At 43.6% G+C, this 26,875-nt stretch overlaps 1 long non-coding RNA gene across 2 annotated transcripts in view; it reads left to right on the top strand.

Annotated features, from left to right (window-relative positions):
- Window positions 1–1,283: 1,283 nt before the first annotated feature.
- LOC138929747 (uncharacterized) overlaps window positions 1,284–26,875 on the top strand; it is a 34,112-nt gene continuing 8,520 nt past the window's right edge. Inside the window, exons 1-3 of one of the 2 annotated variants that reach the window (XR_011445936.1) lie at window positions 1,284–1,451; window positions 3,693–3,784; window positions 7,236–7,361. This is a non-coding gene — a long non-coding RNA (uncharacterized lncRNA). Of the gene's footprint in view, window positions 1,452–3,692; window positions 3,785–7,235; window positions 7,401–26,875 lie in introns of both variants that reach the window. The other variant, XR_011445937.1, reaches the window with a different exon arrangement.

Genomic DNA, 26,875 nt, shown 5'->3' with positions numbered 1-26,875 from the left:
TTCTCAGGTAGCTCAGCGGTAAAGAATCTGCCTGCCAATGCAGGAGACTCCAGTTCGATCCCTGGGAGGCGAAGATCCCCTGGAGAAGGAAATGGCAACCCACTCCAATATTCTTGCCTGGGAAATTCCATGGACAGCAGAGCCTTGTGGACTACAGTCCATGGGGTCACAAAGAATTGGATACAAGTTAGCAACTGAACAACAAGAACCTAACTTAGCAGGTGCCTTGTTCCATGCTGCAGAACTCTCTCCTGTCATAAAGATAGAAGTTTGTTTTTCCTCTGGATAAAGATAATTAGCTAACACTAATTAGTCCAATTACCTGGTGAAGTTAGGATGAACTTTTTGTGACAAATGATGCTATCACATCTTATCTGAGAACGAGTTATTGTTTATCTTGAGAACAAGTATGTAAACACTTGTATCTGCTTATCTAATATTACAGGTTAGGACTTTCAGTCTGCAGTCTCTTAGCAGATTGCCTGTGATGGACATCACTTTCTGGTTTAATACTTATTTAATAGTAAAACTGTTTCCTTCCTCTACTACCTTTGTGGAGAGGACTTCTGAGTTGTAAGGTGATGTCATTTTAAATTATTTTACTCAACACTACCCGCTTGCAAAAGAGCGTCGACTTCAGCCATTTTCAACTTAAGAGTAAAACATCTGAGCTTGAAATTTAAGTGGCCGAAAGTGAAGTCACTCAGTGGTGTCCGACTCTTTGCGACCCCATGGACTGTAGCCTACCAGGTTCCTCTATCCATGGGATTCTCCAGGCAAAAATACTGGAGTGGGTTGCCATTTCCTTCTCCATCATTGATGAAACATTAACTTAAAATAGCAAAGAAGCGGTAGGGTTCATGGGACACCGAAGGGACTTTCCTGATGCAGCAAGATCTCACTTGCCGCGGAGCAACTAAACCCATGTGCAACAGAACTACTGAGCCCGAGTGCTGCAAATACGGAAGCCAAGCGCCTAGAACCCGTGTTCCGCAACAAGAGAAGCCACTGTAAGGAGATGCCCTGGCCCAGCAAGGAACACCCAGAGCAGCCGAAAATAAATAAATAAATTTAAAAAAATTAAGAAAGAAAGAAAGAAAATTCTGAAGAAGAGGATCATGCCCTGCTGGGCAGAAAAACTGGGACAGAAGCCAGATCCTGATTCTTCTAGGCCCCGCCCAGTCGGCCCCGCCCCCATCCAGCCCCGCCCATCTCGCTTTCAGTTCAGTCCCTGCCACCGCCCACGCCCCGCCCCTCACCGGCCCCGCCCTCGCTCCGCCTGCGCAGGCGCAATTTCCCGCAAACCCGGAAGCGGAGGGAGGGGCGCAGCCCTCGGTTTTTCTGTCACGACTGGGTATTTTCGACGCCCCTCACGACCCCGATCTGCCACATCTAAGGTTGAGGCGTCGTCATGTACGTTAAGATCCCCTTTATCCACTCGTCCACCCTCGGTAAGTCCCGGCAGCATCACGAGACATTCAACGCCTGACAGCTCCGCGGAGGATTGGAAGTCCTAGTCTACTTCGAGTTAAAATCGCTCTATAAAGCGGGTCTCCGCACTGGCCTTTCAGCCTTGGGTCCAGGTGACGCCTCTTGCCTGCTTGAAGTGCCTGCAGTGACTTCCACAGGCTCCGATCCTCTCTCTGTCTCTCAGCCGCGCTGTGCAAAGCTCTCACTCCCGAGGTGGCTTCTCGTCTACCACTAGGCCGTATATACCCAGAGGGCACATCTTCTCTGCCTCCGGGTCGTGCAGACATCACCCCTCTCCTGACAGCTTCCCTGTCTACATAGCCTCAGGAATCGGCCCCTCCCCTCCGTAGTCATCCTTTGCACTTTGCACTCACCGCCATGGAGTTCTCTGCCCCACGCGCTGGAAGAGGTGACACGCACCCATTTGGTTACATTTTTTTGTGTTTCTTCTGCACATAACGCATTCCACTGTCTGTGCTTGTCGTGGTGTGTTTACATTCCCAAAGCCCCACTGGAAAATGCATTTCGTGGGTAGAGGACATCTCCCTATCTCTTCCGTACCTGTGAATGTACAGGGTAGGGGATGAGAAAGACCGACAGAGAAAGGAAGAGTGAAAAAGAGAGGCTGAAATAGACGATGGACCAGGTGGATGTGGAGATACAGTCAGAACAAAAGAGTGAGTCAGAAGAAACCTAGATAGAAAGGCTCCTCCAAAAAGACAAAGGGAAGCCAACTGGGTGAGAGAGACGTTGATCAGGGTAGATGTGGGAACCGCAAGGGGCAGGTACCTGGAACTGAGAGCATGAGGGGGAAATAAAAGCATCGGTGCCCTGGACAACAGAGAGAGGGGTCCTGGGACAGAAAGAGGGGGAAAGAGGCGACAGGGAAAGCAGAGGGGGAAACAGAGCAGGGATGAATTCTCTGGTGTTAATCCCTTCCATCCTTCCATGTCTTCCCTTTGCCCTCAGGACGAGAATCCAGACTCCACTGTAGGACTTTACAGAAGGGGGCTCTGGAGATGGAGTGACCCTCCAGAACTGGTCTAATTTGAGGGAAGATACAAGCCTTCCCATCCAGGGCTGACCAGACATTGTCTGTCCAGCGAGGTGCTGTGATGTTGTGGAGGCCAGTCCATGTGACTGAGTCCTGTTTTTAAGGCAGGACTGAGTTGTGAGCCATCGGCAGCCAAACTCCTGGCTGTGGAGGAGTTCGTGTCTGAATAGTGAGGCAGACTGAGGAAGTTTATTCTATGTAGTAACCTCTGTGGGGTCTCTAATGAGTGTGAGGACCATTGACCCATAAGAGGTTAAAGGGAAGAATTTTGCAGACCATTTTGGGGGTAATCTGCTATGTTTTAAGTGGGTGAATCTCATTATACTGCCCAAGCTTTACTGTCATGTGGGTTCTGCAGGAAACAGATGACATCTTAGAAAGATGGAAGATACTAGAGTCTCCGTGGAAAACGTGGATTGTTGGAGACATTACTCTTACATTAGGATGTTGTGGCTGTGCCTGACTTTAGGGTGGGGTCTCCAAGAAGGAGGGCTTTCCTGATGGCTCGGACAGTAAAGAATCTGCCTGCAATGTGGGAGACCCAGGTTTGATCCCTGGGTCGGGAAGATCCCCTGGAGGAGGGCATGGCAAGCCACTCCAGGATTCTTGCCTGGAGAGTCTCCATGGGCAGAGGAGCCTGGCAAACTCCAGTCTATGGGGTCAGAAAGAGTCCAACATGACAGTGACTAACACACACAGTCCAAGAAGGAATATATGGGATCCTGGGCTGGTGGGTGTCCTCCTGCCGGAACAAAAGCTATTGACATTTGGGACGTGCTGTGGGATCCTATGGCAGAGTGTGCACTCAGTAGGGGTATCTATCCTGTAATATTGTGGGGGGCCCACTGGGAGCTTGTAGGAGTGTCTAGGGGACTGGGGTCAGGTGCTAGGGGTTTTCATTGGCAGCGAGGTGCTGGGGGCAGGTCTCTGGGCATGAACCTGAAGGGGCTGTAAGTCACGACAGGAGGGTAGCATTATCTGAGGGAAAGTGTGAGAAAGCTCCCGTGTTGGGACTCTGCGGGAGTTGACTGTCCTGAGTCCCTCCTGAGACAGTGGGCACAGAGGACTGTCGGTTCCGCGTGGTGAGGTCCTCCCTGTGTGTGTGTTTGAGGCACAGGAAGGGGGTGTGTTGATCCCAAGCACTAAACGGCATATTCTTGACACTCAGGACTGTCTTCTCAAGACCAGTCTTGGCCTGAGGAAGAAACCTAGAAGAGGAGGAAGAAGAAAGAACAGGAGTCAGGCATGGCTCTTTCTCAGGTAAGGTCATATTCTCAGTGGATTCTCAGTCTGTCCTTCCTGAAATGCCCTTCTCTGGACTCACAAATCGTGTCTGACTCTGAAGTGTCCTGTCTGAGTCCTGTACATGCACACTCACCTGGGGCCTTCCCTCAGGGCCTGTCGTCTCCACTTAGATCCCGTCTCCCCATGACCTGGTGACCTGGCCTTGTGAGGAGGCTCCCCTGGGCACCGTCCTGGGCAGGGCTTCACACCCACGGATTGGAGACAGGGTCTCAGTGCTGTTGGGCAGCAGGGATTGCTTAGGGCCCATCTGGATGCGCTGTCTGCTCTCTATCAGCCAGGATGGAAGTCACGTTCTAATGTGTAGGAATGGTTGGAAAATTCTGGAAAAGAAAAGTGATAAGAGGAAACCAGCTCTGCCTGATTTAATAATGCATTCAAAGCTAAGCAAGTGAATCGTGGTGTTTTTGGTTTCAAAATATTAATGATTCAGAATGCAGAAGAAAGTTCAGAAACAGACATCAGGGATTCAGGATGCTTCATTCGATAATTGGTTTTAAAATATGGAGTCAGTCTAAGTATCTAACAAGTGGTTTTAAAAACTTATTCTCAGTACATTCATCCCACAGGGATAATGGTATTCCTGCAAGGACTGCCTCCTAGCAGGTGTTTAAGGTAAAAAACAAAGACAGCGGAGCACAGAACTTTATCTTTGTCATCAGAGAGGCTATAGCTAAATTCTGGCTCCACCATTATTAATAAATTATTAAATTTTCTTTTAAGATCATGTGAGGTATTTATTTATTTATATTGTTGTGGTCAAAATTCCAATAAAGCAGAGGCTTAGGTGCTAAGATGTGAGGCATCTTCTTCTCTGTCACCATGCCTCATGTCTCATTGAGGAACCACTGTTGTCAGTTTTGTGGCAAGACTCAGCTCAAATCTTGTAACACTGCATTTCACATCATTATGAGATTTTTAGGAAAAATTCTTCAAGGCATGTTTGTGGTAATCCTTTATTAAGCACATTTAAAAAATGATCACAGAATGTGGCTGGAAGTGGTTTTCACATTAGTAAACACAAGATACACCTTGATCTTTACCGGGACATTCTCTAATGAAGACACAAGAGACCTTTGCATTTTTTTGCTGACATAGAGAATTGTGTCAGTGGCTACCTCTGAGCCTACTGACTTTTTAGCAGAGGTCTGAGGATTTCTTGGGCGTCTTAACATGTGACTGCTGGGACAAGAATGGCACATTTTGGGCTGCCCTGGTGGCCCAGTGGTAAAGAATCTGCCTGCCAATTCAGGAGACACAGGACCAATCCCTGATCCAGGAAGATCCCACATGCCTTGGAGCAACTAAGCCCGTGCAATGCAACTATTGAGCCTGTGCTCTGGAGCCTGGGAGCTGCTACTACTGAGCCCATGAACCCTAGAGCCTGTGCTTCTAAACAAAAGAAGCCATCACAATAAGACACCTGTGCACTGCAACTAGAGAGTAGCCCCTACTCACCACAACTAGAGAAAAGCCTGTGCAGCAGTGAAAGCCCAGCACAGCAAAAAAAAAAAAAAACAAAAAACAAAGAATGGCGCGTTTCATATTTTGATAGATTTTGTCAGATGTCCTCCCCTAAAGCTGCAAAGGTTCCATCCCCACTGCCAACCTGTGAGATTGCCTTCAATGTAAGCAAAGCTTGATGCTGTATTCTTTTCATCTTTTGAAAATTTTGGGGAAAATCACAATCCTTTGTATCTCTGTTTTCCAACTACTTGTGAGTCAGTTTCATGCTTTTATGGAAATAAAACATGATTTCCATACTTTGCTCAGTTCTCTTTTGATAGCTTTTTTTCTTTTGATATCTTTTAAAAAGCTATGTTTTGTAGTTGAATTCTTTATACATGCCCTGGTGTCTTTCCTAGTTTAGCATGTCTTTGCTGCTGCTGCTGCTGCTGCTAAGTTGCTTCAGTCGTGTCCGACTCTGTGTGACCCCATAGACAGCAGCCCACCAAGCTCCCCCGTCCCTGGGATTCTCCAGGCAAGAATACTGGAGTGGGTTGCCATTTCCTTCTCCAATGCATGAAAATGAAAAGTGAAGGTGAAGTCTCTCAGTTGTGTCCGACTCTTTGCTACCAAATGGACTGTAGCCTACCAGGCTCCTCCATCCATGGGATTTTCCAGGCAACAGTACTGGAGTGGGTTGCCATTGCCTTCTCCAACCATGTCTTTGCAGTGAAACACAAACCTTTCTTTCCTGCCCTGTGCTTTCTGATCTTGCTTGAGAAAGCCTCACCTGACATAATTTAAAAACACTGTCTTCCATACAGTTCTAATCTTTCCTGTTTAAAATTATCTCTATTTCTTTTCATATTTTTCCATTATGGTTTATCACAGGATACTGAGTAGAGTTCCCTGTGCTCTATAGTAGGACTTTGTTGCTTATCCCTAAATCATCCAGTATTTCTTCAAAGGTCTATTGCTGTGATAAGTTCTTTTTTCTTTTCATTGAATCTGCTAGATTAATGTACAACATTAGTACACTTCCTTAATATCGAATCATTTTTTAAAATTAGTGGAGTAAACTCCAGCTGACTTTTGTTAATGACTTCCCTGGTGGCTCAGGTGATACAGAATCTGCCTGCAATGCAGGAGAACTGGGTTCGATCACTGGATCAGGAAGATCCCCTGCAGGAGGGAATGGCTACCTACTCCAGTATTCTTGCCTGGAAAATCCCATGGAGAGAGGCGCCTGGGGGGCTACAGTCCATGAGGTCACAAAGAGTAGGACATGACTGAATAACACTTTTCAAATACCGGAGTTAAATGGACAGATTTATGTTTCTGCATATATGCGGCCCCTGATTCTGCATATATATGGATCCTGTCATGCTTGAAGACACTGTTCATGCTCTGGCTCCTCCAGGTACTGAATATCATGTAGTGTGTAAAACATAACCTGTATCTCCTCCATATGAACAATACTGTGTTGGATAATTTTCATCTGTGTACTTCTTTTATTATCCTCACAAATGGGAAATCTATAGTGATTCAGTGGATTTGATATCTTTTGCTGGAAAAATATAATAAAACTGAAAAAGTGAAAGTGTTAGTCACTCAGTCATGTCCGACTCTACAACCCCATGGACTATAGTCTGCCAGGCTCTTCTGTCCATGGAATTCCCCAGGCAAGAATACTGGAGTAGGTAGCCTTTCCCTTCTCCAGGGTATCTTCCCGACCCAGGGATCAAACCCAGGTCTCCCACATTGGAGACAGATTCTTTACTGTCTGAGCCACCAGGGAAGTGCCATAAAATTAGGGCCAAATAGTTATTCACAATAACCTTACTCAAAATGATCCATCACCTCAACTGAATCAATCCTTACTGCCTCTTTCCTATTCACATCTTGTGTGAAGATAAGAACTCTTCACCTGGTCCCTCAGTGAAAATGTGTTTTTTCATTTCAGGCACAGTTGACCTTCAAGGACGTGGCCATCGAATTCTCTCAGGAGGAGTGGAATGCCTGGACCCTGCTCAGAGGGCCTTGTACAGAGACGTGATGGTGGAGACCCTCAGGAACCTGCTCTCCGTGGGTGAGGATCACTTCCCTCCAGGAGTCAGGATCTGCCCCAGTGAGTCTCTGGGGAACCCCTGCCTTGCTTGGCTAAGCCTGAAGCTGGGCTGACTCTGAAGTGAAACAGAGTTGAACCTTCCCCTTTCTTTAGATGATCACACACTCCACACTAGATTTAAAAAGTATATATTTATATAATTTTTGGCTGTGCTGAGTCTTTGTTGCTGCATGTGCTTTTCTCTATTTGTGGTGCAAGGGCTTCTCACTGTGGTGGCTTCTCTCTTGTGGAGCGCAGGCCCTAGGTGCACAGGCTTTAGTAGTTGTGGCACGTGAGCTTAGTTGTTGTGGTTCCCTGGGTTCTGGAGTGCAGGCTCAGTAATTGTGGTGCACGGGCTTAGTTACTCCATAGCATGTGGGATCTTCCCAGACCAGGGATTGAACCCATGTCTCTTGCGTTGGCACGTGGATTCTTTACCACTGAGCCACTAGGGAAGCCCTCCATACTAAATTAGTAATGGCTCCAGAAGATGAGTAAAAACAAAATCTTATGGCAAACTTCTAAAAATAACTGATTCTGTACCCACTCTTACCCTGTACTTTTGATTTGGTAGTTCTTGGAAGACAGCTAGGTATCTTTTTAAAAAATACTCCTTAAACATTCAAAAAGAGACAGTCGGGAACAGATTTGTGCAATATATATATATATATATATAGTGTATATATATATATATATATATATATATATATTTTCCCCTTTTCCTCTTAATATTTATTTGGCTGAGCTGGGTCTTGGTTGTGGCATGCGGGATTTTATTTGTAGCATGTGGGATCTAGTTGCCTGACCAGGGATCACACCTGGGTCCCCTGCATTGGGAGTGCAGAATTTTAGCCACTGGACCACCAGGGAAGTCCCAAAATATTTTTCTAGGCATGCTGATGTCCTCTCTCCTTAGAAGAAAAAAGGGCTAGTGGTGTACTCTAGAAAATCTACAGCCCATTAATGTTCCACTCTTCTAAGCAGAAAACTCTTTTTGACCTGAATATTATTTCCATTTTGGAGTAAGCTAGAGAGCCCCAGAACGTGGAGAACAAGGTGAAAAAAGTGAAAAAAGCGAATGCGTGGGGACGTATCAAAGGCATGAACACCGGGAAGACCTCAGAAGGGCAGAGAGGAAGTCACACCGTTAATAATGTTGGGGAAACTTTCCAGAAGTGGAAAAGTTCTATGGGAAAACAAATGTTTATTTCCTGTGAGCTCTCAAAGGAAACATTTTTTTCCTTCCACTCAGTTCACCCTTCCAGTATCCAGTGGTAGTCCTCTTGGGCAAAGACCAAGGCAAAATCTTAATCATGGCCTATGACAGACTTGTGTACTTTGATCTTGTGGGGTTCTGGGAGGGCTGGTTATAAGGGGTCCTCTTTCTTCTTTGGTTTCTTTCTTTCTTTATGACTGCACTTGGTCTTCATTTCCACACAAGGGCTTTTCTCTAGTTGTGGTGGGCGGGGGCTACTCTTCCTTGTGGTGTGCAGCCTTGTCATTGCAGTGGCTTCTCTAGTTATGGAGCACAGGCTCTAGGGCACACAGGCTCAGTATTTGCAGCTCCTGGCCTCTAGAGCGTGGGCTCAGTAGTTGTTGGGCTTATTTGCTCCATGGCATGTGGAATCTTAGTTCCCAGACCAGGGATTGAACTCATGTCCCCTACATTGCAAGGTGGATTCTTAACTGCTGGATCACCAGGGAAATCCCAGAGCTAGTGTCTTTATCCTTGTTGTTTAGTTGCTCAGTTGTGTCCAACTCTTCACGACCCCAAGGACTGCAGCACGCCAGGCTACCCTTTCTTCATTAACTCTTAGAGTTTGCTCAGACTCATGTCCATTGAGTTGATGATGCCATCAACCATCTCCTCCAATATCTTTCTCAGCATCAGGATCTTTTCCAATGAGTTGGCTGTTCCCATCAGGTGGGTTAGCATTGGAGCTTCAGCTTCAACATCAGTCCTTCCAATGAATATTCAGGGTTGATTTCCTTTAGGATTGACTGATTTGATCTTCTTGCTGTAAAAGGGACTCTCAAGAGTCTTTTCCAGCACCACAGTTTGAAAGTATGAAAAGACAAAAAGTGTCTTTATAGTCTTCCTCAAACTCTTTGTATCCTTATTTAACTGCTGCCTGGATGTATTCTCTATTATTAAAAGGAGGGAAATGGAAGTCTCCAGATATTATTCTAGAATTGTTTTCTATTTCTTCCTTAAATTCTGTCAATGTTTGCTTCATAGATTTTGGGGTTCTCTTGTTTAGGTGCATATTTTCATAAGTGTTGTAATTCCTTGATGAGTTATTACCCTTTTTTAAACATATAATGGCCTTCTTTGTCCAAAAAATTTGACTTAGTGTCTATTTTGTCTGATATTAGCCTAGCACACCAGGTCTCTCAGGTTACTGTTTTTGCGTGGAACTTGTATTAGCTTGCTTGAACTGCCCTAACAAAGTACCATAGCTTGGGTAGCTTAAACACCAGGAAACAGTTTATTTACGGCTATTTCATCTCCATAGGAAATAAGTTCAGTTTAGCTTACCTTCATGAATTATCTCAGCTAGATCTTCTGGGTAACTTGCTGCAGCTCCTACATCAGCACTTGTGGCTTCATCGTGCACTTCTGTGTCCTAGAGATGGCTTCTTTCTTTAAACCTCAAGAGGCAACCTCAGCTAGCTTCAGACTTTTCTTCTGCGGCATCCACTCTTCTTTCAGCCTTCTGAGAAGAGAGTCAGGGCCTTTGTTCTGGACTCAACTTTGGCCTAAGGGAATGTTGTGGCTGGTTTGTTCTTCTCTCCAGACCATTAAAACTTTCTCCACGTCGGCAACGTGACTTTTTCGTTTCCTTATCATTTGTGTGTTCACTGCAGTAGCACTTTTAATTTCCTTCAAGAACTATTCCTCTGAGTTTACAACTTGGCTGTCTGGTGTGAGAGGCCTAGCTTTTAGCCTGTCTCAGCTTTCAACATGCCTTCGTCACTGACTGTAATCATTTCTAGCTTTTGTTTTAAACTTAGAGATGTCTGTCTCTTCTTTGGCTTGAAAGCTTATGGCCATTGTAGGGTTATTCAGTTCAGTTTAGTCGCTCAGCCGTGTCCGACTCTTTGCGACTCCATGAATCCAGCACGCCAGGCCTCCCTGTCCATCACCAACTCCCAGAGTTCACTCAGACTCACGTCCATCGATGGACTAACGTCCATCGTCAGTGATGCCATCCAGCCATCTCATCCTTTGTCATCCCCTTCTCCTCCTGCCTCCAATCCCTCCCAGCATCACAGTCTTTTCCAATGATTCAACTCTTCTCATGAAGTGGCCAAAGTACTGGAGTTTCAGCTTTAGCATCATTCCTTCCAAAGAAATCCCAGGGCTGATCTCCTTCAGAATGGACTCGTTGGATCTCCTTGCAGTCCAAGGGACTCTCAAGAGTCTTCTCCAACATCACAGTTCAAAAGCATCAATTCTTCGGCACTCAGCCTTCTTCACAGTCCAACTCTCACATCCATACATGACTACTGGAAAAACCATAGTCTTGACTAGATGGACCTTAGTCGGCAAAGTAATGTCTCTGCTTTTACATATACTATCTAGGTTGGTCATAACTTTTCTTCCAAGGAGTAAGCGTCTTTTAATTTCATGGCTGCAGTCACCATCTGCAGTGATTTTGGAGCCCAAAAAAATAAAGTCTGACACTGTTTCCACTGTTTCCCCATCTATTTCCCATCAAGTGATGGGATCAGATGCCATGATCTTTGTTTTCTGAATGTTGAGCTTTAAGCCAACTTTTTCACTCTCCTCTTTTACTTTCATCAAGAGGCTTTTTAGTTCCTCTTCACTTTCTGCCATAAGGCTGGTGTCATCTGCATATCTGAGGTTATTGATATTCTCCCAGCAATCTTGATTCCAGCTTGTGTTTCTTCCAGTCCAGCGTTTCTCATGATGTATTCTAAATAGAAGTTAAATAAGCAGGGTGACAATATACAGCCTTGATGTACTCCTTTTCCTATTTGGAACCAGTCTGTTGTTCCATGTCCAGTTCTAACAGTTGCTTCCTGACCTGATAACAGATTTCTCAAGAGGCAGGTTAGGTGGTCTGGTATTCCCATCTCTTGAAGAATTTTCCACAGTTTCTTGTGATCCACACAGTCAAAGGCTTTGGCATAGTCAATAAAGCAGAAATAGATGTTTTTCTGGAACTCTCTTGCTTTTTCCATGATCCAGTGGATGTTGGCAATTTGATCTCTGGGTCCTCTGCCTTTTCAAAAACCAGCTTGAACATCAGGAAGTTCACGGTTCATGTATTGCTGAAGTCTGGCTTGGAGAATGTTCAGCATTACTTTACTAGCATGTGAGATGTGTGCAATGGTGCGGTAGTTTGAGGATTCTTTGGCATTGCCTTTCTTTGGGATTGGAATGAAAACTGACCTTTTCCAGTCCTGTGGCCACTGCTGAGTTTTCCAAATGTGCTGGCATATTGAGTGCAGCACTTTCACAGCATCCTCTTTCAGGATTTGAAATAGCTCAACTGGAATGCCATCACCTCCACTAGCTTTGTTCATAGTGATGCTTTCTAAGGCCCACTTAACTTCACATTCCAGGATGTCTGGCTCTAGATGAGTGGTCACACCATTGTGATTATCCAGGTCATGAAGATCTTTTTTGTACAGTTCCCCTGTGTATTCTTGCCACCTCTTCTTAATATCTTGTGCTTCTGTTAGGTCCACACCATTTCTGTCCTTTATCGAGCCCATCTTTGCATGAAATGTTCCCTTGGTATCTCTAATTTTCTTGAAGAGATCTCTAGTCTTTCCCATTCTGTTGTTTTCCTTGATTTTTTTGCATTGATCACTGAAGAAGGCTTTCTTATCTCTTCTTGCTGCTATTTGGAACTCTGCATTCATACGCTTATATCTTTCCTTTTCTCCTTTGCTTTTTGCTTCTTTTCTTTTCACAGCTATTTGTAAGGCCTCCCCGACAGCCATTTTGCTTTTTTGCATTTCTTTTCCATGGGGATGGTCTTGATCCCTGTCTCCTGTACAAGGTCACGAACTTCATTCCATAGTTCATCAGGCACTCTATCTATCAGATCTAGTCCCTTAAGTCTATTTCTCACTTCCACTGTGTAATCATAAGGGATTTGTTTTAGGTCATACCTGAATGTTCTAGCAGTTTTCCCTACTTTCTTCAATGTAAGTCTGAATTTGGTAATAAGGAGTTCATGATCTGAGCCACAGTCAGTGCCTGGTCTTAGTTTTGTTGACTGTATAGAGCTTCTCCATCTTTGGCTGCAAAGAATATAATCAATCTGATTTTGGTGTTGATCATCTGGTGGTGTCCATGTGTAGAGTCTTCTCTTGTGTTGTTGGAAGAGGGTGTTTGCTATAACCAGTGCATTTTCTTGGAAAACCTCTATTAGTCTTTGCCCTGCTTCATTCTGCATTCCAAGGCCAAATTTGCCTGTTACTCCAGGTGTTTCTTGACTTCCTACTTTTGCATTCCAGTCCCCTGTAATGAAAAGGACATCTTTTGGGGGTGTTAGTTCTAAAAGGTCTTATAGGTCTTCATAAAACCTTTCAACTTCAATTTCTTCAGTGTTACTGGTTGAGGCATAGACTTGGATAACTGTGATATTGAATGGTTTGCCTTGGAGATGAGCAGAGATCATTCTTTCATTTTTGAGATTGCATCCAGGTAGTGCATTTCAGACTCTTTTGTTGACCATGATGGCTACTCCATTTCTTCTGAGGGATTCGTGCCCGCAGTAGTAGATATAATGGTCATCTGAGTTAAATTCACCCATTCCCGTTGATTTTAGTTCTCTGATTCCTAGAGTGTCGACGTTCACCCATGCCATCTCTTGTTTGACCACTTCCAATTTGCCTTGATTCATGGTTCCTATGCAGTATTGCTCTTTACAGCATTGGATCTTGTTTCTATCACCAGTCACATCCACAGCTGGGTATTGTTTTTGCTTTGGCTCCATCCCTTCATTTTTTCTGGAGTTATTTCTCCACTGACCTCCAGTAGCATATTGGGCACCTACTGACCTGGGGAGTTCCTCTTTTGGTATCCTATCATTTTTCCTTTTCATACTGTTCATGGCGTTCTCAAGGCAAGAATACTGAAATGGCTTGCCATTCCCTTCTCCAGTGGACGACATTCTGTCAGTCCTCTCCACCATGACCCACCGGTCTTGGGTTGCCCCGCAGGCATGGCTTGGTTTCATTGAGTTAGACGAGGCTGTGGTCCTAGTGTGATTAGATTGACTAGTTTCCTGTGGGTATGGTTTTAGTGTGTCTGCCCTCTGATGCCCTCTTGCAACACCTACCATCTTACTTGGGTTTCTCTTACCTTGGCCGTGGGGTATCTCTTCACTGCTGCTCCAGCAAAGCACAGCAGCTGCTCCATACCTTGGACGAGGGGTATCTCCTTACTGCCGCCGTTCCTGACCTTCAACGGGGATAGCTCCTCTAGGCCCTCCTGTCCCTGCTCAGCCACCGCTTCTCAGGTTGCTCCTCCCGGCAGCCGGCCCTGGCCTCGGGCATGGGTGGCTCCTCCCAGCTGCCGCCTCTGGCCTCGGGCTCAGGGTGGCTCCTCGGGTCACCTCCCCTGGCCTCGGGCGCGAGGTGGCCTCTCCCAGCCGCCCCTGACCCTGGACGTGGGGTGTCTCCTCCCGGCTGCCATTACCTCGGACGCTGGGTAGCTTCTCCCAGCTGCCCCCCTGACCTTGGATGCGAGGTGTCTCCTCCTGGCCGCCATTGACCTCGGACGCGGGGTGGCTCCTCCCGACCGTTCCTGCGCCTTCACAGCCTGGCACTCTGGGCCGCTGTCCCTTACTTCGGATGTTGGGTAGCTCTCGGCCACGTTTAGTGCACTGGCCCGCCGCCGCCTGTGCTTAGTGTGCTGGCCCGCTGCCGCCGCCACCGCCTGCAGATAGATGTTAGAATACTGTTAAACTTTATGTATTTTTTTAGGTGAACATTTAAAAATTTTTATTTATTTTAATTGGAGACTAATTACTTTACAATATTGTAGTGGTTTTGCCATACACTGACAGGAATCAGCCACGGGTATACATGTGTTCCCCATCCTGAACCCCCCTTCCACGTCCCTCCCCATCCCATCCCTCAGGGTCATCCCAGTACACCAGCCCTGAGTACCCTGTCTCATGCATTGAACTGGTGATGTTTCACATATGATAATATACATGTTTCAGTGCTATTCTCCCAAATCATCTCACCCTCACCTTCTCCCACAGAGTCCAAAAGTCTGTTCTTTACATTTGTGTCTCTTTTGCTGTCTCGCATATAGAGTCATCGTTACCATCTAAATAAATTCCATATATATGTGTTAGCATACAGCATTGGTGTTTTTCTTTCTGACTTACTTCACTCTGTATAATAGGCTCCAGTTTCATCCACCTCATTAGAACTGATTCAAATGAGAATACTGTTAAACTTTAGATAAAATAAGATAAGATATGTTAGGTCATGACAACTGTTTTCTGAAACCCATAATTATAAAGGGCTTTCCTAGTGGTTCAGTGGTAAAGAACTCACCTCCCATTGCAGGAGACAGGGGTTCCATCCCTTGTCTTTGAAGATCCCACATGCCATGGAGTAACTAAGCCATGTACCACAACTACTGAGTCTGTGCTCTAGTTCAGTTCAGTTCAGATGCACAGTCGTGTCCGACTCTTTGCAACCCCATGAACTGCAGCACACCAGACCTCCCTGTCCATCACCAACTTCTGGAGTTTACTCAAACTCATGTCCATTGAGATGTTGATGCCATCCAACCATCTCATCCTCTGTCATCCCCTTCTCCTCTCACCTTTGATCTTTCTTAGCATCAGGGTCTCTTTCAATGAGTCAGTTCTTTGCATCAGGTGGCCAAAGTAATGGAGTTTCCGCTTCAGGATCAGTCCTTCCAGTGGATATTCAGGACTGATTTCCTTTAGGATGGACTGGTTGGATCTCCTTGCAGTCCAAGGGACTCTCAAGAGTCTTCTCCAACACCATGGTCCAAAAGCATCAATTCTTTGGTGCTCAGCTTTCTTTTTAGTCTAATTCTCACATCCATACATGACTACTAGAAAATCCTTAGCCTTGACTAGGCAGACCTTTGTTGGCAAAGTAATGTGTTCTAGAGCCTGGGAGCCACAATTACTGAGCCTGCCCTCTGCAACAAGAGAAGACACAGCAATGAGAAACCTGTGCACTGCAACTAGAGAAAAGCCTGCATATCAATGAAGACCCAGCACAGCCAAATAAGTACATATAAAATAAATAAAAATTTAAAAGCCCTATAGTCCTTAAATACCTAACAAATGATCCTTCTTTATCATTGCGATTATTTATCACTGATCATCCACAGTGAGGATTTAATTAGGTTATATTAGGAGCCATCAGATTTGATGCAGGGGCTAATACCCTAGTTTCCTTTTAGAAGCTCAGCTCACAACTAAGAAATTATTCTGCCTCCCTGTCCTGCTTTGCCACTGGATCTGATCCTTCTCTAGCTACCAGAATTTCTTTTCCAGACATGAACACTTGCTCAGATTACATCCCTTCCTGACTGCCTCTCAGACTGAAGCAGAAACTACCATACCTGACTCCTTCCTATTGCCATGGGGGTGGGCTCAGTGTAAAGGTCATGGAGCCAGGAGGTGTGTGAGAATGAGGCGGCCAGACCCTGAGATAATGGGTTTGTGATCTGTGACCTCATCCCCTTGAGAACTGCAATTACCATTTCTCTTGTAGTGGCAATGACAGGACAGTCTTGGGGAGCTGAGAATGTTTATGATAAAAAATTTTCCCAGTTGCTAATTATGAAAACAATTCCAATTTTCTTGTAAGTGTCTCCAAAGAGACTGATGACGTGCTTGGAGAGACCGTTAACGTTTTCATGATTCACAGTGGAGACAGGATCTTGGATGGAAGGAGCAGTAGAAATCATGACTTGGGAGGGACAGGCAGCAAAATGTATGTGTCTCCCAGGATTCCCTGAGAAGTTGTTCCACTAAGTATCCATTGTATTCTTTTAAGCTTCAGAGTATTTAGCTGCATGGTTAACTTAAGTACTCAGCAGATACATGGAATCAGAGAGAGTCCAAGATGAATTTTTAATGAGATAAGTGTAAAAGGAAGAATATGTAGATAGTTTACATTAAAAATCACTGTCCTGGGAGAATGGAGACAGGTATATATATGGCTGAGTCCCTCTCCAGTTCATCTGAAACTATCACAATACTGTTAATTGGTTATGTGTGTGCTAAGTTGCTTTGGTTGTGTCTAACTCTTTGCAACCCTATGGACTATAGCCTGTCAGGCTCCTCTATGCATGGGATTCTCCAGGCAAGAATACTGAAGTGGGTAGCCATGCCTCCTCCAGGGGATCTTCCTGATTCAGGGATTGAACCCTAGGCTCCTGCAGGTTCTTTACCGCTAGTGCCACCTAGGAAGCCCCATTAATTGGCTATACTCCAATATAAAATAGAAAGTTAAAAAAAAGAGAAATCATTGACCTAATTTGTACAAATTTGTATAAATGAAAATTAATTTGGAAATGGTGATAATGGACATTTCTAGAATATTGTGTTTTAGCAATACAGATCCCAACACTGATATGAAGTACAAACAGAGGAATATCCACAGAAGACAGAGAGGTATTTATAAAAGTGCCTGTCACAAATGAAAACACAGGATCAGATGGTTTAGCAGACAGTATCAACTGTTTTTTTTTTTTTAATGTATTTTTGGTTGTCCTGGGTCTTCACTTATGCACATGTCCTTTCTCTAGTTGCAGTGAGCAGGGGCTTCTCCCTAATTGTGGTGTGTGGGCTTCTCATTGTGGTGGCTTCTACTCTCCCAGAGCACAGGCTCTACACTCATGGTCTTGAGTAGTTGTGGTGCACAGGCTTAGTTGTCCCATGGCCTGTGTTATCTTCCTGGACCAGCAATCGAGCCCTTGTCCCCTGCATTGACAGGTGGATTCTAAACCACTGGACACCAGGGAAGTCCTCTGCTATTCTTTTAACTATAGCCAGGGCTGCTTTCTCCATTCAGCAGTAATGAATGGTTACCAGAGGTCTTTGTACATACTTTTGCTGAATTTCATTAATGAGCACTCATTGGTTATACAATGAATGATGAGACATGAACTTTAAGGGGGAAAATCACTGCTTTTCATTTTCCAACAGGCAAACACACAATCTGAACAAAGCCCACTATCCATTTCCCCTGTGAGAGTTTTCAGTCCAACTGAGAAGTTTAAGAGTGAAACATCATCAGTCAGGCCATGCCTGTTTTTGACACTAACTGCAAGTGTGGGGTTTCCCCAAACCACAGTCAGTTTCAATAATCCTCTAGAAGGACTCAGCACTCACTGAGAGCTGGTCCACTCACTGTAATGCTTGATTACAGGGTTAAGATACTTTCCCTGGTGGATCAGATGTTAAGGAATTCACCTGCAATGCAGGAGACCCGGGTTTGATCCCTGTTTTTGGAAGATCTCCTGGAGAAGGGAATGGCATTGCCATTCCAGTATTCTTGCCTGGAGAATTCCATGCACAGAGGAGCCTGGTGGGGTATAGTCCTTGGGGTCACAAAGAGTTGGACATGACCAAGTGACTAAAAAAATAACATCTGTCAATGGAAGAGATGCATGGGTCAGAGTTCAGAAAAAATAGTCAAATTGGAGCTCCAGTTTTCCTCTCCCCATGAAGTGATGATAAGTTATTTTCCTGGCATGGATACCTTATGATACAGGGAGTACTGCCACCAGGGAGGATCACCCAAGCCCGAGTGCCCAGAGTGTTTTACTTGTGCTCCTTTAGGATCTGTCTGTGTAGCTGAGCTTTAGTCTCCAGTTCTTCTGAGTGTCAGGCTAATCCTATCATCTCCAATTCCTCCAGAAGCCAACCTAATACTACATAGCCTAAAGCCCCAACAAACTTACCCTGCAAGAGAGGCTGGTGGCCACACCATCAAACCAAAAAATACTCCTGCTATCAGAAAGACAACCTACAGAATGGAAGAAAATATTTGCAAGTGATGCAACTGACAAAGGATTATTCTTCAAAATATACAAACAGCTCATACAGCTCAATATCAGAAGTTCAAGCAAATGAATCAAAAATTGGGCAGATGATCCAAATAGACATCTCTTCAAAGAAAGTATACAGGTGGCCAACAGGCTCAGGAAAAAATTCCCAACGTTGGTGATTATCAGAAAAATGGAAATCAAGACTAGTAAGATATCACCTTACAATGGTCAGAATGGCCATCATCCAAAAGTCTATAAATTATCAGTGGTGGAGAGGCTGTGGAGAAAAGGGAATCCTCCTTCATTGTTGGTGGGAAGGTAAATTGGTTTAGCCACAATCAAGAACAGGATGCAGTTTCCTTAACAAAACTAAAAACAGAGCAATTAATACCATGTGACCCCACCACCCCACTTCTGGGAATATACCCAGAGAAAATTATAATTAGGAAAGATACACACATCCCAATCTTAACAGCAGCACTATTTACAATAGCTAAGATATGGAAACCCCCTAAATGTGCATCACTTGGGGAGTGGATAAAGAAGAGATGGTATATAAACACAATGGAGTATCACTCAGCCATTAAAAAGAATGAGATAATGCCATTTGCAGTACCATGGATGGACCTAGGGATTATCATACTAAATGAAGTAAGCCAGACAGAGGAAAAAAAAAATAGCATATAATATCATCTATATGTGGAATCTTTTATTAAGAAAAGATACAAATAAACTTTTTTACAAAACAGAAAGAGACTTACAGACATAGAAAGCAAAATTCTGATTGTCAAAAGGGAAAAGGGGGAGAGGGATAAGTTAGAAAGTTGGAATTAACATACACACTACCATAAATAAAACATAATCAACAAGGACCTAGTGTACAGCACAGAGAACTGCACTCAAAATTTTGAAAAAACATATAAGGGAAAAGAATCTGAAAAATAAAAAAATACATATAACTGAATCACTTTGGTGTCTACACTTGAAACTAACATAACATATACTTTGATTTTTTTAAAATATCTTAATTAAAAATCAAAACAAAAAACAGCAACGAAAAAGCCCTCATTTAAACTGGACTAAGAACTTGCTCATGGATTGTTTCTATATTTGAGCCCATGGTGCAAATATCTTCAGTTCAGTTCATTTCAGTTCAGTTGCTCAGTCGTATCCAACTCTTTGCGACCCCATGAATCACAGCATGCCAGGCCTCCTGTCCATCACCAACTCCCGGAGTTCGCTCAGACTCACGTCCATCGAGTCAGTGATGCCATTCAGCCATCTCATCCTTGTCGTCCCCTTCTCCTGCCCCCAATCCCTCCCAGCATCAGACTCTTTTCCAACGACTCAACTTTTCGCATGAGGTGGCCAAAGTACTGGAGTTTCAGCTTTAGCATTATTCCTTCCAAAGAAATCCCAGAGCTGATCTTCAGAATGGACTGGTTGGATCTCCTTGCAGTCCAAGGGACTCTCAAGAGTCTTCTCCAACACCACAGTTCAAAAGCATCAATTCTTCGGTGCTCAGCTTTCTTCACAGTCCAACTCTCACCTCCATACACGACCACTGGAAAAACCATAGCCTTGACTAGATGGACCTTTGTTGGCAAAGTAATGTCTCTGCTTTTGAATATACTATCTAGGTTGTTCATAACTTTCCTTCCGAGGAGTAAGTGTCTTTTAATTTCATGGCTGCAATCACCATCTGCAGTGATTTTGGAACCCCCCCCCCCCAAATAAAGTCTGACACCGTTTCCACTGTTTCCCCATCTATTTCCCATGAAGTGATGGGACCAGATGCCATGATCTTTGTTTTCTGAATGTTGAGCTTTAAGCCAACTTTTTCACTCTCCACTTTCACTTTCATCAAGAGGCTTTTTAGTTCCTCTTCACTTTCTGCCATAATCTTAGGAATAGAAAATATGCCTGGAAAACCTTTACCCTTTACACACTAAAGAATCAGAAGTAGAATGTTATTTATTTATTTATTTAGGCTGTGCCGGGTCTTCTTTGTTGTGTGCAGGCTTTCTCTAGTTGTGGTGAGCATGGGCTCCTCACTGCAGTGGCTTCCCTTGCAGAGCACAGGCTCTAGGCACACAGGCTCAGTACTTACTTGTGGTGCATGGGCTCAGTTGCCCTGTGGCATGTGGGATCTTCCTGACCCAGGAATCAAACTGGAGTCTCCTGCATTGGCAGCCAGATTCTTTATCACTGAGTCACCAAGGAAGCCCCAAACCTACACTACTAAATATAAAATAGGTAACTAATAAGGGCTTCCCAGTTGGCTCAGATGGTAAAGTGTCTGCCTGCAATGTGGGAGACCCAGGTTTGATCCCTGGGTTGGGAAGATCCCCTGGAGAGGGAAATGGCAACCCACTCCAGTACTCTTGCCTGGAAAATCCCATGGAAGGAGTAGCCTGGTCAGCTTCAGTCCATGGGGAGGCAAAAAGTCAGACATGACTGAGCGACTTCACTTTAATAAGGACCTAGTGGGAACTTCTTAGATGGTCCAGTGGTTAAGATGAAATCCTTTCTAGGCAGGGAGAAGGGGTTCAATCCCTGGTCAGGGAACCAAGTCCCACATGCCCCAAGGCCTGGTTTACAACAAAAAAGAAGGGACCTACTGTATAGCACAGGGAACTCTATGCAATCCTCTAAATGGCCTATATGGGAAAAGAATCTAAAAAGAGGAGATATACATACCTATGTATAACTGATTCACCTCGCTATACACCCAGAACTAACACAACATGAGAAATCAAGTATAACTTCATAAAATTTTAAAAACATACAATTTATGTTTTTCTGTTAAGATTAGGCGATTTTGTGTTCTTCATGTACAGAAAACAGAGACTGGATACAATGGAGTCACGGCTCATGAGCAGAAAGGGGCTGATAAAGGGAAAACACACATTAATGAGGCCAGTTGTATACACCAACCACCAACTGGGATTATGAAAAAGAGCAAGAGTAATGTTAAAGATGGAGGACAGGGTGTGGAAACACATGAAGGTGCTCGCCAAGAGTAGGATGCTTTGGGTGGCTCTGGACTCAGCAGAGGATCTGGGAGACACACAAGCCTTGTGAATATACTGGACTTGCTGACTGTGTCTGTACAGGGTGAGAATCATGGAGCCACTGGCCCAGAAGATGAGCACAGAAAATGAAACTTCAGGGAATACTATCAAAGCTGTATATATTAAGCCTGAGATTTTCTCAAGATCTGTGGCAGCACAGTACTCTGAATCTCTTGTATTTGTCATGTTTGTGCTGTGCCATTTTTCAGAAACATATAATGCATACAGAGGAAAAAAGAGATTTACAAACATACACTGGATCCAGCAGAAGGAAATGGAGAAGGCAATGTACTTTGGGGCTTTGACTTTAAGATTCTTCCAACGGCAGTACTTGGGGCTGATCGTGATGGTCTGAAACACACTCAAGAGGCAGGTGGTACCAATGGACATACTCCTGCCCACTCTCTCAACATACAAAATAAGTTTGCAGGCAAAATCACTGGCAAAATGTTTCAACCTCAAAGTTGTAATTGTCTGAGGGACTCCTTTCGAGAGAATGACCAAAAAGTTGGCTATAGTCAGGTGCTTGCAAATCAAATCTGTGACCCTCAACCTACACAGAGTGTGGTAAAGAAAGAGGTAACGATACAGAAGGGAGAAATTGCCCCAGATTCCAAGCACAGTCTGTAACAAGAAGATTATTCCTACAGCCAGTTGGCTGGAGGCTATTGTGTCATTCAAGATAATACCCTTTAAATGATGACAACAGTGATTCTTCAGAGCAGAATGGCTCATATAAATTTGTGACATCAACAGCCAACTTTCCTTGTTTACTTTTATGAAATTGCCAAGGCTTCAGGAGACAAGAAAAGATGATGAGAGAATCAGTATATTTTATGAAAAGGTCAGCAGGAAGGATGAAGTGATGGTAACCTGGAAGAAGCAATGACAAATGAGAGTAAATTGAAAGAAAGCATAAAACAACTTTTTAATAAGAAGCTTACTGGAGGAAAAAAAACTATCTCCATCAGTGCCCTTATCTTAAAACAGGTCAATTCTAAATGCATTCCCTTCTAAATTTTAAAGAAGATAATGTATTATTGTACGGACTTCCTTGATGGCTCAGTTGGTAAAAAATCTGCCTGCAATGCAGGAGACCCTAATTCAATACCTGGGTCAGGAAGATCCTCTGGAGAAGGGATAAGCTACCCACTCCAGAATTCTTGGGCTCCCATGTGGCTCAGCTGGTATTTTAAAAAAGATAATGTATTATTTTAGAAAAAAAGACAGAAGTTATTCTAGGGTCTTACAATTTTAAATATATGCTAAAGGTACTTCCCAGGTTTTCTGGTAGTTAAAAATCTGTCTTGCAATGCAGGGGACACAGGTTTGATCCATGGTTGGGGAACTAAGATCCTATATGCCACAGGGTAACTAAGCCAGGGATCTCAAACTAGAGAGTCTTTGCACCACAACAAAAGATCCTCCATGATACAACAAAGCTTCCACATGATGTAACTAAGACCCAGTGCAGCTAAATAAATAAATATTTAAAATATATATATATACGCTAAACAGCACAGACTATATAAAACATATGGTGAAATAACTTTTGCACACATGAATATTAAGACGGGTTCTCATCATACACACACACACACACACACACACACACAAAGATACAACTTTGAATCACACAAGCATGTCTTAAAAACCACAAAGTAGAATGAACAGTGTACAGAGTCTTCAAACAGAAACTTCGAGAAAGAAGTTATTCAGTACATAAGACGTGGAAAAATATTCCACATGCCTGGTAATCAGGACAATTGAAATATCACCACTACTTATATGTCATCAAATACCATCAAGAAATCTGAAACAGAAATGACAAAAATGCCAAGTTTTGGCATGGCTGTGGATCAACCAAGAATCTCATACACTGATGGTGGGTGTTCAAATTGGTACAAACATTTTGGAAAACTGTGGTATCTACTTAGCAGATCAGATGTAATCCTGGTCTAAGAAATCCACTCCTATGAATATACTCACCAGGATTTTGTACATGTATCACCCAAAGATTAGTTATATTAATAGAATTTATATGCGGGCCCTAATCTTTGCTCATCAGTCAGTTCAGTTCAGTTCAGTGTCTCAGTCATGTCCGACTCTTTGCGACCCCATGAATTGCAGCACGCCAGGCCTCCCTGTCCATCACCAACTCCCAGAGTTCACTCAGACTCGCTCATAGTAGCCCCTAACTCTTAATACCCAGCTACCCATTAACAGTTGAATGATCAATTAATCCTTTGATAGTCATACGGTGAAGTCCTATATAGCAATGATAATGAAAAAACAAAAATAATATTAAACAATACAGATAAACTCACAAAGATGTAATGGAATGGAGGAAAAAAGTCCAAAAGAAAGATGATGTATGATTCCTTTCATGTGAAGGCCAAGAGATGCAATGTGATCTAATATTAAATGTCATAATAGTTACAAACGTATACCCAATAATCCAGGGCTACAAATATACCCAACAAAGCTATAGTCTTGGAAACAGTGAGTTAGAAGGAGCAGAGAAGAGTTTCATGGGTACTGAAAACATTCTATTTCTTGATCTAGTTGTGGTCTCCAGAGGTGCAATCATTCCTTAAATTTCACTGAGCTACCCAGTGAAAACATGTCTTTCTGCAAACATGTCTTTCATTTTTAAAAACACATGTATTATCAAAAAATGTGGAAGGAACTTGGGAAAGACTGTTTCTGTAAATGTGTCTCAACTGCTGCCTATGTCTGTGAAGGAAGGGAGCTGTAAGCCCTATCATAACTCCAACAATGAAACATCAGAAAATAGTAACACTGCTGCATATGGTGAATCACTGATTTTGTCATAAAATTCAGCAGAGCAGTATCCTAAGTCTTCATGCTTTATTTTGATTTGTTGCTCCATTTGGCCTCATATCATGGGGAAAATAATGTTTACAGAGAGATATGACTTCTGACCACACAATCTTCTAAAGACCAGGAAATATAATGAACAGTAGACATAGTCTTCATATAGAAACTTCAAGAAAGTAGTTACATACTGTCCAGTAGTGTAAAGTGGAGACCTCGATATACTCAGGAGCTATTTTTTAAAGAAGATTTTATTTATTTCATCTCATTTATTTATTTGGCTGCACCATGTCTTAGTTAATGGCATATAAACTCTTAGTTATGGTACGTAAACACTCAGCAATCGCATGCGGCTTCTAGTTCCCTGACCAGGGACCTAGACCCTCTGCATTGGGAACACAGTCTTAACCTCTGGACCACAGGGAAGCTTTTGCTTTAAGTTCCACCCACCTGGATTTCCTGGGGCTGATCTTGTTGGCTGGAGACACTTAAGGGGCCAGAAGGGCCAGTAGACACACCCTACCAGCTTTGGGGGCATAGAGAACACATTTGCATGGCTAAATCACTGAAGACAAGCTTCAGTTAAAGGCTGCTGTTGTCACGGAGATTCCTTTAAAGCGAATGACCAAGAAGCGACTACAGTCCTGTGCCTGAAGGTCAAATCTGTGAACCTCAACCCACATTCATAGTAGTAAAGGAAGAGATTAAAGTGAAGAGAGAAAACGCCCAGGATTCCAACTACAGTCTGAGAGGAGCACGCCATCCTTATTGCCAACTCCCTGGAGGCCATTCTGCCAGTTGTTTGATGTTCATAACTGCATAGGGTAGGTACTGACACTGATTTATTGCAAAGATAAGGAGATCCTAGGTACAGAGAGGTCAGGTGATCTGTGTAAATTCACATGCTGATTACAGGCTGAGTGCTGGTATGAACCTGGTAGGCTGATTCCAAGACAGTGCCCTAACCACTGTGATGCACCAGCCAAACACATCAGCTGTGTTTTTGAATAATCCATTGTGAAATTTAGTTTTGTTTTTATATCATATAGTTTATTTTGTCAGTTCGGTCCAGTCACTCAGTTGTGTCTGACTCTTTGCAACCCCATGGATGGCAGCATACCAGGCTTCCCTGTCCATCACCAACTCCTGGAACTTGCTCAAACTCATGTCCATTGAGCTGGTAATGCCATCCAAACATCTCACCCTCTGTCATCCCCTTCTCCTCCTGCCTTCAATATTTCCCAGCATCAGGGTCTTTTCCAGTGAGGCAGTTCTTCACATCAGGTGGCCAGAGTATTGGAGTTTATTCCATTGTGTTTATATGTTATAATTTTGGTTGTAAAAAGTTTCCATATCTGCATTAGTAGTTTTCTGTAGGTCAATAACATATCAAAAAGACTCCCTGGATTCAGAAATGGCAACCCACTTCAGTATTCTTGCCTGGGAAACCCTATGAACAAAAGAGCCTGGCAAGCTACAGTCCATGGAGTCACAAACTGAGCCATTAACATGTATACACACACACACACAAATACACACAATCCTACAGGAAAGTACCTTCTGTCCATATGGATTTAACGAATGCAAGATTTCCTCAATATAAGTTTTGCAACAGAAAGATGCATTTCTATCATGCCAGGTACAAATTCAGTATGATATCTATCAAAAAAAAAAAAGACTTGGACAATAATACTTTATTTAAAAAATTATGAACCATGAATTACTACTATATGATAAATGAATATAGGATAGAAATGATTATTTTGATAAATCCTTAGGTATTTATAAGACTGAGGTTAAGTAAGACTACAATATAACAAGATTTGTGAAGAATATTAACATACTACTGCTGCTGCTGCTGCTGCTAAGTCACTTCAGTCGTGTCTGACTCTGCGACCCCATAGATGGCAGCCCATCATGCTCCCCCATCCCTGGGATTCTCCAAGCAAGAACAGTGGAATGGGTTGCCATTTCCTTCTCCAATGCATGAAACTGAAAAGTGAAAGTGAAGTCGCTCAGTCGTGTCTGACTCTTCGCGACCCCATGGACTGCAGCCTACCAGGCTCCTCTGTCCATGGGATTTTCCAGGCAAGAGTACTGGAGTGGGGTGCCATCGCCTTCTCCATTAACATATTGCTGCTGCTGCTGCTGCTAAGTTGCTTCAGTCGTGTCCGACTCTTAGCGACCCCATGGACTGCAGCCTACCAGGCTCCTCCGTCCATGGGATTTTCCAGGCAAGAGTACTGGAGATTAACATATTAGAGACATGTAAAAGTATAATCTGGGGAACATTGACTCTTGTGTGTTGCAAAAGTGAAACCATAAAGAAATGAATGTGTGCTTGGACTTGGTGTTAGAATATTACAAGATTAGACAACATATGAGAAGATACATTTGGTCCTGACAACTATACTCCAAACCTCACCATTATAAAGCTTCCTTTTCCTTAAATGCTGCCTCTCTATCTTGAGGAGGGATAGCAATCTCGCCGTCATCATCAGACCTCAAATGTTTCAGAAAAGACACCATTGCTATGTCTAGTA

Source organism: Ovis canadensis, chromosome 14, assembly GCF_042477335.2.
Source record: "Ovis canadensis isolate MfBH-ARS-UI-01 breed Bighorn chromosome 14, ARS-UI_OviCan_v2, whole genome shotgun sequence".
Classification (NCBI taxonomy): domain Eukaryota; kingdom Metazoa; phylum Chordata; class Mammalia; order Artiodactyla; family Bovidae; genus Ovis; species Ovis canadensis.
This window is presented reverse-complemented; position numbering and strand designations above follow the sequence as displayed.